Source organism: Rhinopithecus bieti, unplaced genomic scaffold (assembly GCF_001698545.2).
Source record: "Rhinopithecus bieti isolate Rb0 unplaced genomic scaffold, ASM169854v2 scaffold_1295, whole genome shotgun sequence".
NCBI lineage: Eukaryota > Metazoa > Chordata > Mammalia > Primates > Cercopithecidae > Rhinopithecus > Rhinopithecus bieti.
Window position 1 is genome coordinate 4,398,564 of NW_016803880.1, and position 14,370 is coordinate 4,412,933.

A 14,370-nucleotide genomic window follows, 5' to 3' on the forward strand; every position below is an offset into this window, starting at 1 on the left:
TAACCTGACGATCATGGTTCTTTAAAAGGAAAACAAGTTCATCAATCTGACAGGTACCCCTGTGGACTAGGATATGAAGTGAATCAATTATTAGTGACCACCCGTTACTGAAATAACGACATGCAAGCAAGTATGCATAGAGAAAAGAAAAGGACAAGGGGAAAGGGAAAGTAGGTAAAACAAACATAGTATGATCTTTATAATAGAGACTCAGTTACAGTGATTCAAACAAAACAATTCTGGGGTCAGTTATGAATGAATCAGTAAAATTTGATCATAGATTGGATGGTATACAATCCCAACACATTAGTAAATTTTAGGTATAATTATTTTATCAAAATGACATTAAAAAATAACTTATCAAAAACATTAAAGGTAAGCCTAGGCTAAACACAGTGACTCACCCCTGTAATCCCAGCACTTTGGGAGGTCAAGGTAGAAAGATTGCTTGAGGTCAGGAGTTCAAGTCTGCAGTGAATAATGCATGATTTGCCACTGTGCTCCCACAACAGAGTGAGATCCTGTATCTAAAAAAAAAAAAAAAAAGATTAAAGGTAAATCTAAATATGTCCAGTATTTCCTTCGAAATAATTTGAGAAGGGACAGAGCAAATAAAATTGACTGTGAACTGATATCGTATAATCGTTGGAGCAAGATTAGATGGGTACCCAGGTTCATTATGCTATTCTCACTCCCTTTAAATAGGCTTGACATTTTCCACAATGAAAGAGTTTTTTAGAGTTTATTATAGAGCATTAGTTCTAGCACTTATCTAACCCATTGCATTGTTTTCATTCAATAAATAAGGGACGTGAACATTAACTATAAAAATAATATTTGAAATTAAAACATAAGATTAGGCCTGGCGCAGTGGCTCACACCTATAATCCCAGCACTTTGGGAGGCCTAGGCGAGCGGATCACCTGAAGTCAGGAGATCCAGACAAGCCTAACCAATATGGTGAAACCCCATCTCTACCGGAAAAAAAAAAAAATTAGCCAGGTATGGTGGCGTGCGCCTGTAATCCCAGCTACTCAGGAGGCTGAGGCAGGAAAATCACATGAATTCAGAGGCAGAGGTTGCAGTGAGCCAAGATCATGCCACTGCATTCCAGCCTGGGTGACAGAGGGAGAGCCTGTCTCAAAATAAAATAAAATAAAAAATAAGATTAGCACATACAAGCATTTTCATCCTGATTATTTCAATAAATCATGCCCTGTAGTTTCTGTTAACCTTTCCAGGAAAGAGCTGACATCAGTCTCTACACCTTCCCTAGCCCCTGTGTCCCGGGTCTCTCATTGATTTCTTTCAAGTGCCCGTGGCCAGAAAAGGGCATCCACAGAAGAAAGAGCAAGTCTAAGGGGTGCTGTTACCTGCTGGTATTTTTCCTTCAAGTGAAGGACAGAATGAACTCTCAGGGTTCTGAATACAGTAACAGGTCTCCTTCACCCGTGGGCATCACCCACTACCACAAATACCAATCCTTGGGTCTAGGAAATCCAGAGGACCTCAAGAAAGTCTATCATCCCCACTGAGTTTAGATTGGTTCATTTGTTATTCCTGGGAAATATGATTTCAAGGACTTCAAGGGACTCATAGGGAATGTAGAAAGGAAAATGAGGTTCTGTCTCCTTCCCAAACAGGCTGGGAAATGTTCTTGGCTAGCCATTGGGAGACACTGGCTTATGGCTGGTTCCAAGCTGGAGGTAAAAGTGGAAGTTCCTAGCAACAAAAGTATAAACCAAAGTCACAAAGCACTTTTATATTAAATCCAATTTCAGGGACTGGTGTGTTCTTTTGTTTCAGAAATTTCTTTTTCTTTCGTTCCTTTGTTTGTTTGTTTGTTCGTTTATTAAGATAGTATCTCATTGTGTCACCCAGGCTGGAGTGCAGGGGCACAATCTTGGCTCACTGCAACCTCCGCCTCCGGGTTCAAGCGTTTCCCCTGCTTCAGCCTCCCTAGTAGCTGGGATTACAGGAGCCCACCACCATGCCAGGCTAATTTTTGTATTTTTAGTAGAGACAGGGTTCCACCATGTTGGCCAAGCTGGTCTCGAACTCTGGACCTCAGGTGATCTGCCCGCCTTGGCCTCCCAAAGTGCTGGGATTACAGGCTTGAGCCACCAAGCCCAGCCCATGTTTCGGAAATAGTGAAGTGCCAGACTTGCCCTGACATAGGATGGTCACAGCAGTCTGGACCCCGCACCATGTGTCTCCTTGGATTCAAAAGTTTACTTGTAGTGGCCGGGCGCAGTGGCTCAAGCCTGTAATCCCAGCACTTTGGAATCCCAGCACTTTTGGTTGAGGCTGCAGACGGGCGGATCGCACGAAGGTCAGGAGATCGAGACCCATCCTGGCCTAACAATGGTGAACCCGCGTTCTCTACTAAAAAATCAAAAAATTAGCCGGGCGAGGTGGCGGCGTGTCGCCTGTAGTCCCACGCTACTCGGGAGGCCTGGAGGCAGGAGGCAATTGGCCGTGAAACTCTGGGAGGCGGGGAGTTTGCCCGTGAGCTGAGATCCGGCCACAGCACTCCAGCCGCTCGGCGCGCCCAGGAGCGAGACTCCGTCTCAAGAAAAAAAAAAGAAAAAAAAAAAAAAAAGTTTACTTGTGGCAGGATGCAGAGACTCACACCTGTAATCTCAGCACTTTGGGAGGCCAAGGCCAGAGGATTGCTTGAGGCCAGTAATTCAAGGTCAGCCTGGGCAACGTAGTGGGATCCCTATTTCTACAAAAAAAAATTAAAAATTAGCCAGGCATAGTAGTGTGCACCTATGGTCCCAGCTCCTCGGAAGGCTGAGGTGGGAGGATCTCGAGCCCAGGAGGTGGGCTGTGAGCCATGAGCTGTGATTGTACCTGTGCATTCCAGCCTGGGCAACAAAGAGACATTGTCTCAAAAAAAAAAAAAGTTTAGTGTGTGTTATATATCATACATATGAATACATATGCAGCATTTTATTTCTAGACGTGGCAAACAGTGAATATGCTTACCTGTTATCCTCTTTCCTTCAAGGGAGTCCCTCACTTCTAGGAAGAAAAATTTCACAGACAAGGGAAAAGAGTGTTTCAACTTTGGCCGATTTATTCAGCCAGCTGTTCAGACATTCTTTTTAAATGATGCTTGTCATTTACCTGTACTGGTTTTGGCTTTTGGTATTCAAAACACTCCAAATGCTTGCATTCATATGCCTTTCTACTAGTTTTAAATGTGTTTGGGGATTTCACTAAGCCTAGTGATTTAAAATTCTAAAGGTCAGGAAGTATATCACTGTGTACTTAAACAATGACCCTGCATGGTACAAAAATACAATATTGATTATGCAAATTGACAAATGCATATTATCTATGATGCCATTGCCGAGTATTGAACTGAATTCCAGTCTGAAGAGTTCCAGCCTGTCCATTCACAAACTATTTGATGTTAGGTCAATTATTAATGTCTACTAGCCTTTTTATAAAATAAGGGATGCAGATTAAGTGACTGTTGATGATTATTCAAAATCTCAGATGCAATTACCCAAATAACCCTTCAAATCACAACTCTGATTTTCTCTGGGATAAGAATTTGATACATGATAATAAGCCTCCAAGAGGCTGCCTCAACCCTGCACTGAAATATGCTATTGATAGAGACAGAAGCCAGCCATGGGTCCCTGGCGAAAGGGTCCCCACCTGCAAGCATAAAACAGCTTGAAGGCTGAAAAACCAAACTGCTGGTCCCAGATGAAACCTGCCCCTTCCCGACTGATTCTGAATAATGCCCACCTGTGCACCAAGACGACAGGGTGGAACCTTGGGAAGTCCACAACTTTTGCAGCAGGGAGGAGCCTGGCCTCTTCAGTTCCTGGGTGGTGACCTGGGATTCAGTCTGTGAGGCAAGAGACCTGCCGGCAGGACTCTCTCACTTTGCTGAGAGTTCCTCTTTCCCATTTTCTTTTCACTCAATAAACCCTGCCCTACTCACCCTACAATGCATCCGCATGTCTAAATTTTCCTGGTCGCATGACAAGAACCCAGTTTTTTTCTACAACACTATTCCATATCTTCGGAGTTTTATCTGAAAAATGACCATTTGCACAGGACATTCACTTCCTGAGGGTAGGTCCATCTGGGATACCAAATTGCAGATCAGTGGTTACTTAATGAACTTAGGATCGGAACATATGACACTGTGTTTCTGAAAACCTGCTTTCTTCAAATCAGGATAGCTAATTAGGCTGCAGCCATTACAGAAAGACATCAATTTAGATACTCATCATTAATCATGAAAAATCACAGCATTCTTCCTCTTCTGTGTAATACAAGAAAATGCCTTTAACTCTCATTTTAAACTGTAGGGGAGGAAAAATAATTTTCTTTCTAACTTTCAGAGTTCTTAGTTGAGATGGACCCAGTAACAGAAGACACATTAACAAGAGAAAAGCAAAAGGAAGTTTATTTATTTTTATTTTTTTATTATTATGCTTTAAGTTCTAGGATACATGTGCATAACGTGCAGGTTTGTTACATATGTATACATGTGCCATGTTGGTGTGCTGCACCCATTAATTTGTCATGTACATTAGGTATTTCTCCTTATGCTATCCCTCCCCACTCCCCCCACCCCATGACAGGCCCTGGTGTGTGATGTTCCCCGCCCTGTGTCCAAGTGTTCTCATTGTTCAATTCCCACCTATGAGTGAGAACATGCGGTGTTTGGTTTTCTGTCCTTGCGATAGTTTGTTGAGAATGATGGTTTCCAGCTTCATCCATGTCCCTACAAAGGACACAAACTCATCCTTTTTTATGGCTGCATAATATAGCAAACAGAAGTTTAATAACATATATACTTCATGTATACTGGGAGATACCCAAAGAAATGAGCAAATCTCCAAGACATGACTTAGAATTCAGGCTTAAGTACCAACTTCTGCTGAAAGAAAGAAAGAAGGGTGTTGGGAAGGCCAGTAATGGGGAGGTGAGCAGAAAAAGCACAGTAAAGAAGAGTAAGGCTTGTTATGCAGATTTAGGTGGATGGGTCTCAAGTAATTTAATCATCTTTCCCTTCTTGGTACAGAGAGGGAGACACACTTACAAATGGAGATTTTTCTTTATAGGTGTAAGTTTCCCTTACAAAAGAGAAATTTTGTGTTTTCAAAACTTCTCCTGTGTCTACTGTCTAAAATGATCAGTTCAAAGCAATCTTTATTTTGGCATATTTTGGGGTAGCACATTCTCATCTCATACACCACTCTGTACAGACTGTGACCCTACAGCTATGACATTCCCTTAACTCTATTAGAAATAAATGGATAATAACTTCTCTTACACTATTTGCTTTCTCTTATCTGTAGCAGACACTTGTGGTGCCTCAACCACTTCCCTTGGCCACCAAATTTCAGCACAGCTGTGAAGGACAAGTCTGTGCAAGTAACCAGCATCCCACCTCAAGCTGTGCTGTGGCATCTCACAATCTGGACTTTCTCTGCAGTCACTCAAAGCAACGCAGCCCGCCTCTTCCCTAAACAGGCACACTTGGAAGTGCATGGTGCCAAAGTGTCTCTAGCAAAACCCACAATCAATGGAAGACACGAAATTAAGAGATGGGTGTCCCAGTCTCCCTGTCCTTCCCTGAAACATCTCTGAGGGATTCCACAAAGTTTCTTAGCAGCTCTTTAACAGAATGGAGCCCCAATTGTCCACAGAGGTAGCTATGCCTCAATAACTCCACATTTTCCCATGCCTCTACTCTCTCACTTCTGCTTCCTGGGATTCACTCCCAAAGAGACTACCTGAGCCCACATACTTGTCTCAGGCCCTCTGCTTTCAGGGAAACTCAAATGAGGATATTCTTCTTGAAGACAACTGGAAGATATTTCAGTCTCATGGACATGACACTAAGTTGATGTTCCCCTTAAGAGTGAGAAATAAAATAAAATCCTGAGCCCCCCAACCAGCTGAACAGAACCATCTCTTGGCAAAGGGTACCACAGAGAAACCTTGAAAACTGCGCTCCTGGCCATGATGACATGGAAGATTGAACATGCCTCGTTCACCTCCCCTGCAACCTTGCTAACAGCCATGAGGCTTTCTTTCTTAGGGGTTAAACAGAAACCAGCACTCGGGAAAGGCTGGCTCCACCAGTGATTTCCACCAACCTTGTGACTGTCCTTCATTTTGCAGTTTTGACAAAACAACCACCCAGCTTTCCTTCCTGACGAGAGAACACCGAACATGAAATGGCTCTGGCCGGTTTATAGAGGATGCATAGTAAGGGTTTTGTGTTCCCTGCTTCACCTTTTGAGTCAGAGGGCTGAAAACTCCATCTTCAGATTATACTAATGCCATCATATTTTGAACATGAGGCCCATGGACAGGCATGAAGCTCAACTGTGTATGTGCATGTTTCTCCTTTCATATATTTGTGCCTTTTCCTGTAGCTGATTAAATATGTATATTCAGGTGGGGCATGGTGGCTCATGCCTGTAATCCCAGCATTTTGGGAGTCTGAGACAGGAGGATCACTTGAGGACAGAAGTTCAAGACCAGCCTGGCCAACATGGCGAAACTCCATTTTACTAAAATACAAAATTGTCCAGGCTTGGTGGCACACACCTGTAACCCCAGCTACTTGAGAGGCTGAGGCATGAGAGTCACTTGAACCTGGGAGGCAGAGGTTGCAATGAGCCAAGATGGGGCCACTGAACTCCAGCCTGGGCAACAGTGAGACTCTGCCTCAAAACAAAACAATTGGGAGGCCAAGGCAGATGGATCACTTGAAGTCAGGAAATTGAGAGCTGCCTGGCCAACATGGTGAAACCCCATCTCTATTAAAATGCAAAATAAGCCAGGTGTGGTGGCGGGTACCTGTAATCCCAGCTACTCAGGAGGCTGTGGCAGGAGTATCACTTGAACCCAGGAGGCGGAGGTTGCAGCGAGCTGAGATTGTGCCACTGCACTCCAGCCTGTGTGACAGAGCGAGACTCTGTCTAAACAAACAAACAAACAAAATGTATATGCAGCCACCTCATTCAGTATAAATTCCTGTCTTATTCTTCCTTTCCTCAAAGTGCCTGTTTCTGGCTTCTGGCAGGAGGCTACACTTCCTACCTTGTCACAATGGCCACCTGAGGGCTGCAATTCTTTATAAAAAACAAAGCTCACCTTTCCAAATTTATGAACCTCATCATTATTCAGTTGACAAGAGAAACATTTTATTAATCCTTCCCCAAATTTTGGAATTACACTGCAACGTAGTATATACATCCCCATTATGCAACCCCAAGTATTTCAGGCCTTTAAAGTGGCATCTCATTATCTGACTACCTACAGCACTATATGATTTCAATAAAATGGTCAGTGGTGAAATTGCTGAAACCTAAAACTAGAATACAAGGCGATCTTTCCCTGTACCTAAGCAGCCTGGCCTACATGGTGAAACCCTATCTCTACTAAAATACAAAATTAGCCAGGCATGATGGTGCACGCCTATAATTCCAACTACTTGGTTGGCTGAGGCAGAAGAATCACTTGAACCTGGGAAGCAGAGGTTGCAGTGAGCCAAGATTGTGCCACTACACTCCAGTTTGGGTGACAGAGCAAGACCCTGTTTCAAAACTTTAAAATTAAAAAAATATATATATTTATTATTTATTTGTATATAGAATACGTATAACATATATTATGAAAAGTAAAAAGACTTTGCTAAGATTTTACGCTGTTTCAATAGGATTTTTNTTTTTCTTTATAGGTGTAAGTTTCCCTTACAAAAGAGAAATTTTTGTGTTTTCAAAACTTCTCCTGTGTCTACTGTCTAAAAATGATCAGTTCAAAGCAATCTTTATTTTGGCATATTTTGGGGTAGCACATTCTCATCTCATACACCACTCTGTACAGACTGTGACCCTACAGCTATGACATTCCCTTAACTCTATTAGAAATAAATGGATAATAACTTCTCTTACACTATTTGCTTTCTCTTATCTGTAGCAGACACTTGTGGTGCCTCAACCACTTCCCTTGGCCACCAAATTTCAGCACAGCTGTGAAGGACAAGTCTGTGCAAGTAACCAGCATCCCACCTCAAGCTGTGCTGTGGCATCTCACAATCTGGACTTTCTCTGCAGTCACTCAAAGCAACGCAGCCCGCCTCTTCCCTAAACAGGCACACTTGGAAGTGCATGGTGCCAAAGTGTCTCTAGCAAAACCCACAATCAATGGAAGACACGAAATTAAGAGATGGGTGTCCCAGTCTCCCTGTCCTTCCCTGAAACATCTCTGAGGGATTCCACAAAGTTTCTTAGCAGCTCTTTAACAGAATGGAGCCCCAATTGTCCACAGAGGTAGCTATGCCTCAATAACTCCACATTTTCCCATGCCTCTACTCTCTCACTTCTGCTTCCTGGGATTCACTCCCAAAGAGACTACCTGAGCCCACATACTTGTCTCAGGCCCTCTGCTTTCAGGGAAACTCAAATGAGGATATTCTTCTTGAAGACAACTGGAAGATATTTCAGTCTCATGGACATGACACTAAGTTGATGTTCCCCTTAAGAGTGAGAAATAAAAATAAAATCCTGAGCCCCCCAACCAGCTGAACAGAACCATCTCTTGGCAAAGGGTACCACAGAGAAACCTTGAAAACTGCGCTCCTGGCCATGATGACATGGAAGATTGAACATGCCTCGTTCACCTCCCCTGCAACCTTGCTAACAGCCATGAGGCTTTCTTTCTTAGGGGTTAAACAGAAACCAGCACTCGGGAAAGGCTGGCTCCACCAGTGATTTCCACCAACCTTGTGACTGTCCTTCATTTTGCAGTTTTGACAAAACAACCACCCAGCTTTCCTTCCTGACGAGAGAACACCGAACATGAAATGGCTCTGGCCGGTTTATAGAGGATGCATAGTAAGGGTTTTTGTGTTCCCTGCTTCACCTTTTGAGTCAGAGGGCTGAAAACTCCATCTTCAGATTATACTAATGCCATCATATTTTGAACATGAGGCCCATGGACAGGCATGAAGCTCAACTGTGTATGTGCATGTTTCTCCTTTCATATATTTGTGCCTTTTCCTGTAGCTGATTAAATATGTATATTCAGGTGGGGCATGGTGGCTCATGCCTGTAATCCCAGCATTTTGGGAGTCTGAGACAGGAGGATCACTTGAGGACAGAAGTTCAAGACCAGCCTGGCCAACATGGCGAAACTCCATTTTTACTAAAAATACAAAAATTGTCCAGGCTTGGTGGCACACACCTGTAACCCCAGCTACTTGAGAGGCTGAGGCATGAGAGTCACTTGAACCTGGGAGGCAGAGGTTGCAATGAGCCAAGATGGGGCCACTGAACTCCAGCCTGGGCAACAGTGAGACTCTGCCTCAAAAACAAAACAATTGGGAGGCCAAGGCAGATGGATCACTTGAAGTCAGGAAATTGAGAGCTGCCTGGCCAACATGGTGAAACCCCATCTCTATTAAAAATGCAAAAATAAGCCAGGTGTGGTGGCGGGTACCTGTAATCCCAGCTACTCAGGAGGCTGTGGCAGGAGTATCACTTGAACCCAGGAGGCGGAGGTTGCAGCGAGCTGAGATTGTGCCACTGCACTCCAGCCTGTGTGACAGAGCGAGACTCTGTCTAAACAAACAAACAAACAAAAATGTATATGCAGCCACCTCATTCAGTATAAATTCCTGTCTTATTCTTCCTTTCCTCAAAGTGCCTGTTTCTGGCTTCTGGCAGGAGGCTACACTTCCTACCTTGTCACAATGGCCACCTGAGGGCTGCAATTCTTTATAAAAAACAAAGCTCACCTTTCCAAATTTATGAACCTCATCATTATTCAGTTGACAAGAGAAACATTTTATTAATCCTTCCCCCAAATTTTGGAATTACACTGCAACGTAGTATATACATCCCCATTATGCAACCCCAAGTATTTCAGGCCTTTAAAGTGGCATCTCATTATCTGACTACCTACAGCACTATATGATTTCAATAAAATGGTCAGTGGTGAAATTGCTGAAACCTAAAACTAGAATACAAGGCGATCTTTCCCTGTACCTAAGCAGCCTGGCCTACATGGTGAAACCCTATCTCTACTAAAAATACAAAAATTAGCCAGGCATGATGGTGCACGCCTATAATTCCAACTACTTGGTTGGCTGAGGCAGAAGAATCACTTGAACCTGGGAAGCAGAGGTTGCAGTGAGCCAAGATTGTGCCACTACACTCCAGTTTGGGTGACAGAGCAAGACCCTGTTTCAAAAACTTTAAAATTAAAAAAATATATATATTTATTATTTATTTGTATATAGAATATGTATAACATATATTATGAAAAGTAAAAAGACTTTGCTAAGATTTTACGCTGTTTCAATAGGATTTTTTGTATTGAAAAATCGGTACTAATTTTCAAATGTAAGACACAAGAATTTAAATATCATAATGAGCAACTGTTTCAAGGAAAATTGAAAAGAGGTAACATAGAACCTGGTGAAATTTTACAACAAATATATTTTAAGATTTTGAACTTTAAATTACAACCAATTAAGTAAAACCAGTTCTATTTTAATACAAAATCATTATAAAATATGTATTTGTTGAATTGTTTTGATTATTTTTAGAATAATGCCAATTAAATGCTTCTTCCTCTTGTTTAATCTAGAAGGTTTGTTAATGGGAGAAGAAAACTTCTTTTGTCTGCTGGAGTCAACATAGTTTTTCCAAGATGGAGAATTTGATACATTTTGAAATTAATATTGGCTAAAAGAGTTACGATAATTGGCCTTTTTCTGATCATATTTGATTGAGTCTTCTGGAGTCACTAAATCATTGTTCTTAATTTTCATTATCCTAGAATATAAACTAGCTGACTTGGAGTCAGGGGTTCAATTCGTTTTGAATAAGACTTAACACCCCCCCCTTACATTAACAGACTCTTAAGGCTGTTACTGCTTAGGAAAGGTTTGGGTAATGAATAGGCGTATTGTCCCTGAAGTTAAACTTGCTTTTAAAGCAAGGCAAAGGCTTTTTGCAATTAAAATGTTTGAATCTTTTGAAACATCAAATAGCTACTTAAAGGAGTAAAATATATATATATTCATTAAATTCAGAAACTAATTTCCATCTACAAAATCAGAATTCTCTCATCAGTTCTTAAGGTAATTTTATTTATTACTTTGCTTTCATTTGAATTTTTTCTTCATGAATTGTCTTCCCTTTAAAGAAATGACTTTTTACAAAATACTAATAGTGCCTCACACTTGCATGGCATTTTCAAGTACTGAAATGACTTTAACTTAATATTGTTTTAACTGAGGCTCAAAAAAACTTTGTCAGACAATGATAATATCCTGTTTTACTGAAGAAACTGAGGTCACACTGCTAATAACTGGCAATATCTGCATTCAAATCTAGGTCTTCCAGCTCCAGGTTTAACAATGAGCCATTTGTCCCACAACTACTAACATTTCCAAAAGAACTCTGTAAAATCACCTCAAGCATTCCACAAAGTGAAATAGAAGCACAATTGTCAGCAGTGGTATTCAAAGTCAAAAAGGGAGGTCTCTCCTTCATGAAATGAACATGAGCAGGTAGTTAGCCAGAGAACACCAGCTCATCTAGAAGAGTCGGTGGTCACCTCCCAGGCTTTTGTACTCTAGGAAACACAATTTCATTAAGCCTGCAAGACAACTGCAGCAAACTGATAAAATATGATAGCTTTAAAGGATTCATTTTGATCTATCCAATCACTGATCTGTAAAGTAAAAAATCTGCCTTAAGTACAACTTGACACAATAGACTAAAAATTCTGTGGGACCTGTTGGAGTTTCTCACATTAATGGCATTCTGCATTCATTTGATAGATAAAAGCAAATCCTAGAGACATGCCAATGCTCAGGAAAGAAGTGACCATTGATCAATGACATGAGATGGTAGGGCGTTAATCATGCAATCCTAACCAAATGTCCCCTGTGGTTCCACCTGAATAATCCATGACCTGCTTCTGTGTGTTAATCTTAACTTTACTATGTGTATCAGAGTTCTCCAAAGAGATAGAACCAATAGGCAGGAGATAGATGATAGATAGATAGATGTTACTGGAAAAAGGGTCTCGTCCCAGACCCCAGGAGTGGGTTCTTGGATCTCAGACAGGAAAGAATTCAGTGTGAGTAGCAGAGTACAGTGAAATTAAGATAGTTTGTTAGAGACTATTCTTATCACAGAGTAGGGCGTCCTCAGAAAGCAAGAGAAGGAATGCCCCCATGTCAAACATAATGCTTGCTTATATACAATGTTAGGACTAAGAATAATGTGCTTTATTATTATACAAAGGCTTGTGATTAGCTTGTAACAGTCTATTAGTATTGTTCTTCTCTTGTTTACCTATTGATATCAGCAAGAATTTATGGTTGTACTATAATCTTTAAAGCAAAACCTATTCCTAAACTAAGAATGCTTTTTATTCTGTTGCATAAGCTGGGGTGCAGTTGCACGATCATGGCTCGCTGCAGCCTGGATGTCCCATACTCAGGCAATCCTCCCAACTCAACCTTCTGAGTAGCTGGGACCACAGTTGTGTGCCATAACCCTTGGCTAATGTTTGTATTTTTGGGAGAGATGGAGTTGCACTATGTTGCCCAGTCTGGTCAAGTGATCCACCTCCCTCAGCCTCCCAAAGTGTTGGGATTATAGGCATGCACCACCTTGCCTGGTCTGTTCTTAAGATATCTGGACGTCAGAGTATTTCCTTAAGTTCTGGGTCTTATTTAGTTGGCATAATTAACTTGTTCCCTCAGTCATAAACATCTTGTGACCAGGAGTGCCTAACTTTCTGGAAGTGTAACCCAGAAGGTCTCACTTCATTCAGCCTTTATTCAAGAGGGAGTCACTCTCGTTTGGATGTCAATGACAGGTAGATAGATAGATAGATAGATAGATAGATAGATAGATAGATAGGCAGACAGATAGATAGATAGATAGATAGATAGATAGATAGATAGATAGATAACAGGGAATATATTAGGGGAATTGGCTCACATGATCATGGAAGCTAAGAAGTCCCACCATAGGGTGTCTGCAAGCTGGAGAATCAGGAGAGCTGGCAGCACCGGTCAGCCCAAGTCAGAAAGCCTCAGAACGAAAGAAGCTGACGGTGTAACCCTCAGTCTGAGGCTTACAGCCTGATTACACAGGGGGCTGCTTCTTGTATGAGTCCTGGAGCCCAAATGCTGGAAAATCTGGGATTCTGATGTCCAAGGCCAGGAGAAGAGGGTGTTCCAGCTCCAGAAGAGAGAGAAATCAAATTCACGTTTTCTCTGCCTTTTTGTTCTATCTGGGTCCCTAGCTGATTGGATGGTGTTCACCCGTGTTGAGGGTGGATCCTCCCCAACTTACTCCATCTACTGACATACCAATCTCCTGTAGTGTGCCGCACCCAGACATAATGCCTTACCAGTTATGTAGGGATCCATTAATCCAGTCAAGTTGACACCTAAAATAAACCATCACACTATGCTTCTGTCTTATTAGCAGTTATATTTTGAGGAAATGGATCCCTATCCTTCATATAAAATGTATGGTACTCTGTGACTTAGTAAAGCAACAAATGACTTAAAATAACTTAACACCTGTGGAAAATATTTAAAAGTATTAACGTTGGTATTACAGTAAGGTAGCATCACAAAGTCCAGGAGTATTTCTCAGTAGCAAAGAAATAAAAAGGCACCATAAAAAGGCCGGGTGCGGTGGCTCACACCTGTAACCCCAGCACTTTGGGAGGCCTAGGCAGGCGCATCATGAGGTCAGGCACCCAAATCTTAGCTTCTAAATACTATTCTCATTAAAAAGAAACAGGACCCTTTAGCAAAATGATCAATTCCCGGATGGGAAAGAAAAAATACAAAATGAGCCTAGAATATTTTCTGTACCAGAAAGTCAGGAAATACTTAAAGAATAGTAGTAAGAGAAATGTCAAAAGATAACAAAAGCAATCAAAGTGGCTCCCACAGCAACAATTTGAACATTAAAATAAATAATCATAGTAGTGGATTTTAGTCCATTAAGTAAGTAGACCACAAATCTATAAAGGTATAAAGAAAGAGGCCAGGTGTGGTGGCTCACGCCTGTAATCCCAGCACTTTGGGAGGCCAAGGCAGGTGGATCACCTGAGGTCAGGGGTTCATGACCAGCCTGGCCAACATGGTGAAATCCTGTCTCTACTGAAAGTACAAAAATTAGCTGGGTATGGTGGTGGATGCCTGTAATCCCAGTTACTCGGGAGGCTGAGACATGAGAATCACTTGAATCCAGGAGGCAGAGGTTGCAGTGAGCCATGATCATGCCATTGCACTCCAGCCTGGGCGACAAGAGTGAAATTCCGTCTCAAAAAAAA

The 14,370-nt window shown here is 41.9% G+C and overlaps 1 long non-coding RNA gene across 1 annotated transcript in view; it reads right to left on the minus strand.

The window, feature by feature from the left end:
* Positions 1–412: 412 nt before the first annotated feature.
* The window catches only part of LOC108518242 (uncharacterized), a 51,714-nt gene continuing 37,756 nt past the window's right edge, over positions 413–14,370 (minus strand). The window contains exon 4 of the long non-coding RNA XR_001882321.1: positions 413–527. This is a non-coding gene — a long non-coding RNA (uncharacterized LOC108518242). The remainder of the gene's footprint in view (positions 528–14,370) is intronic.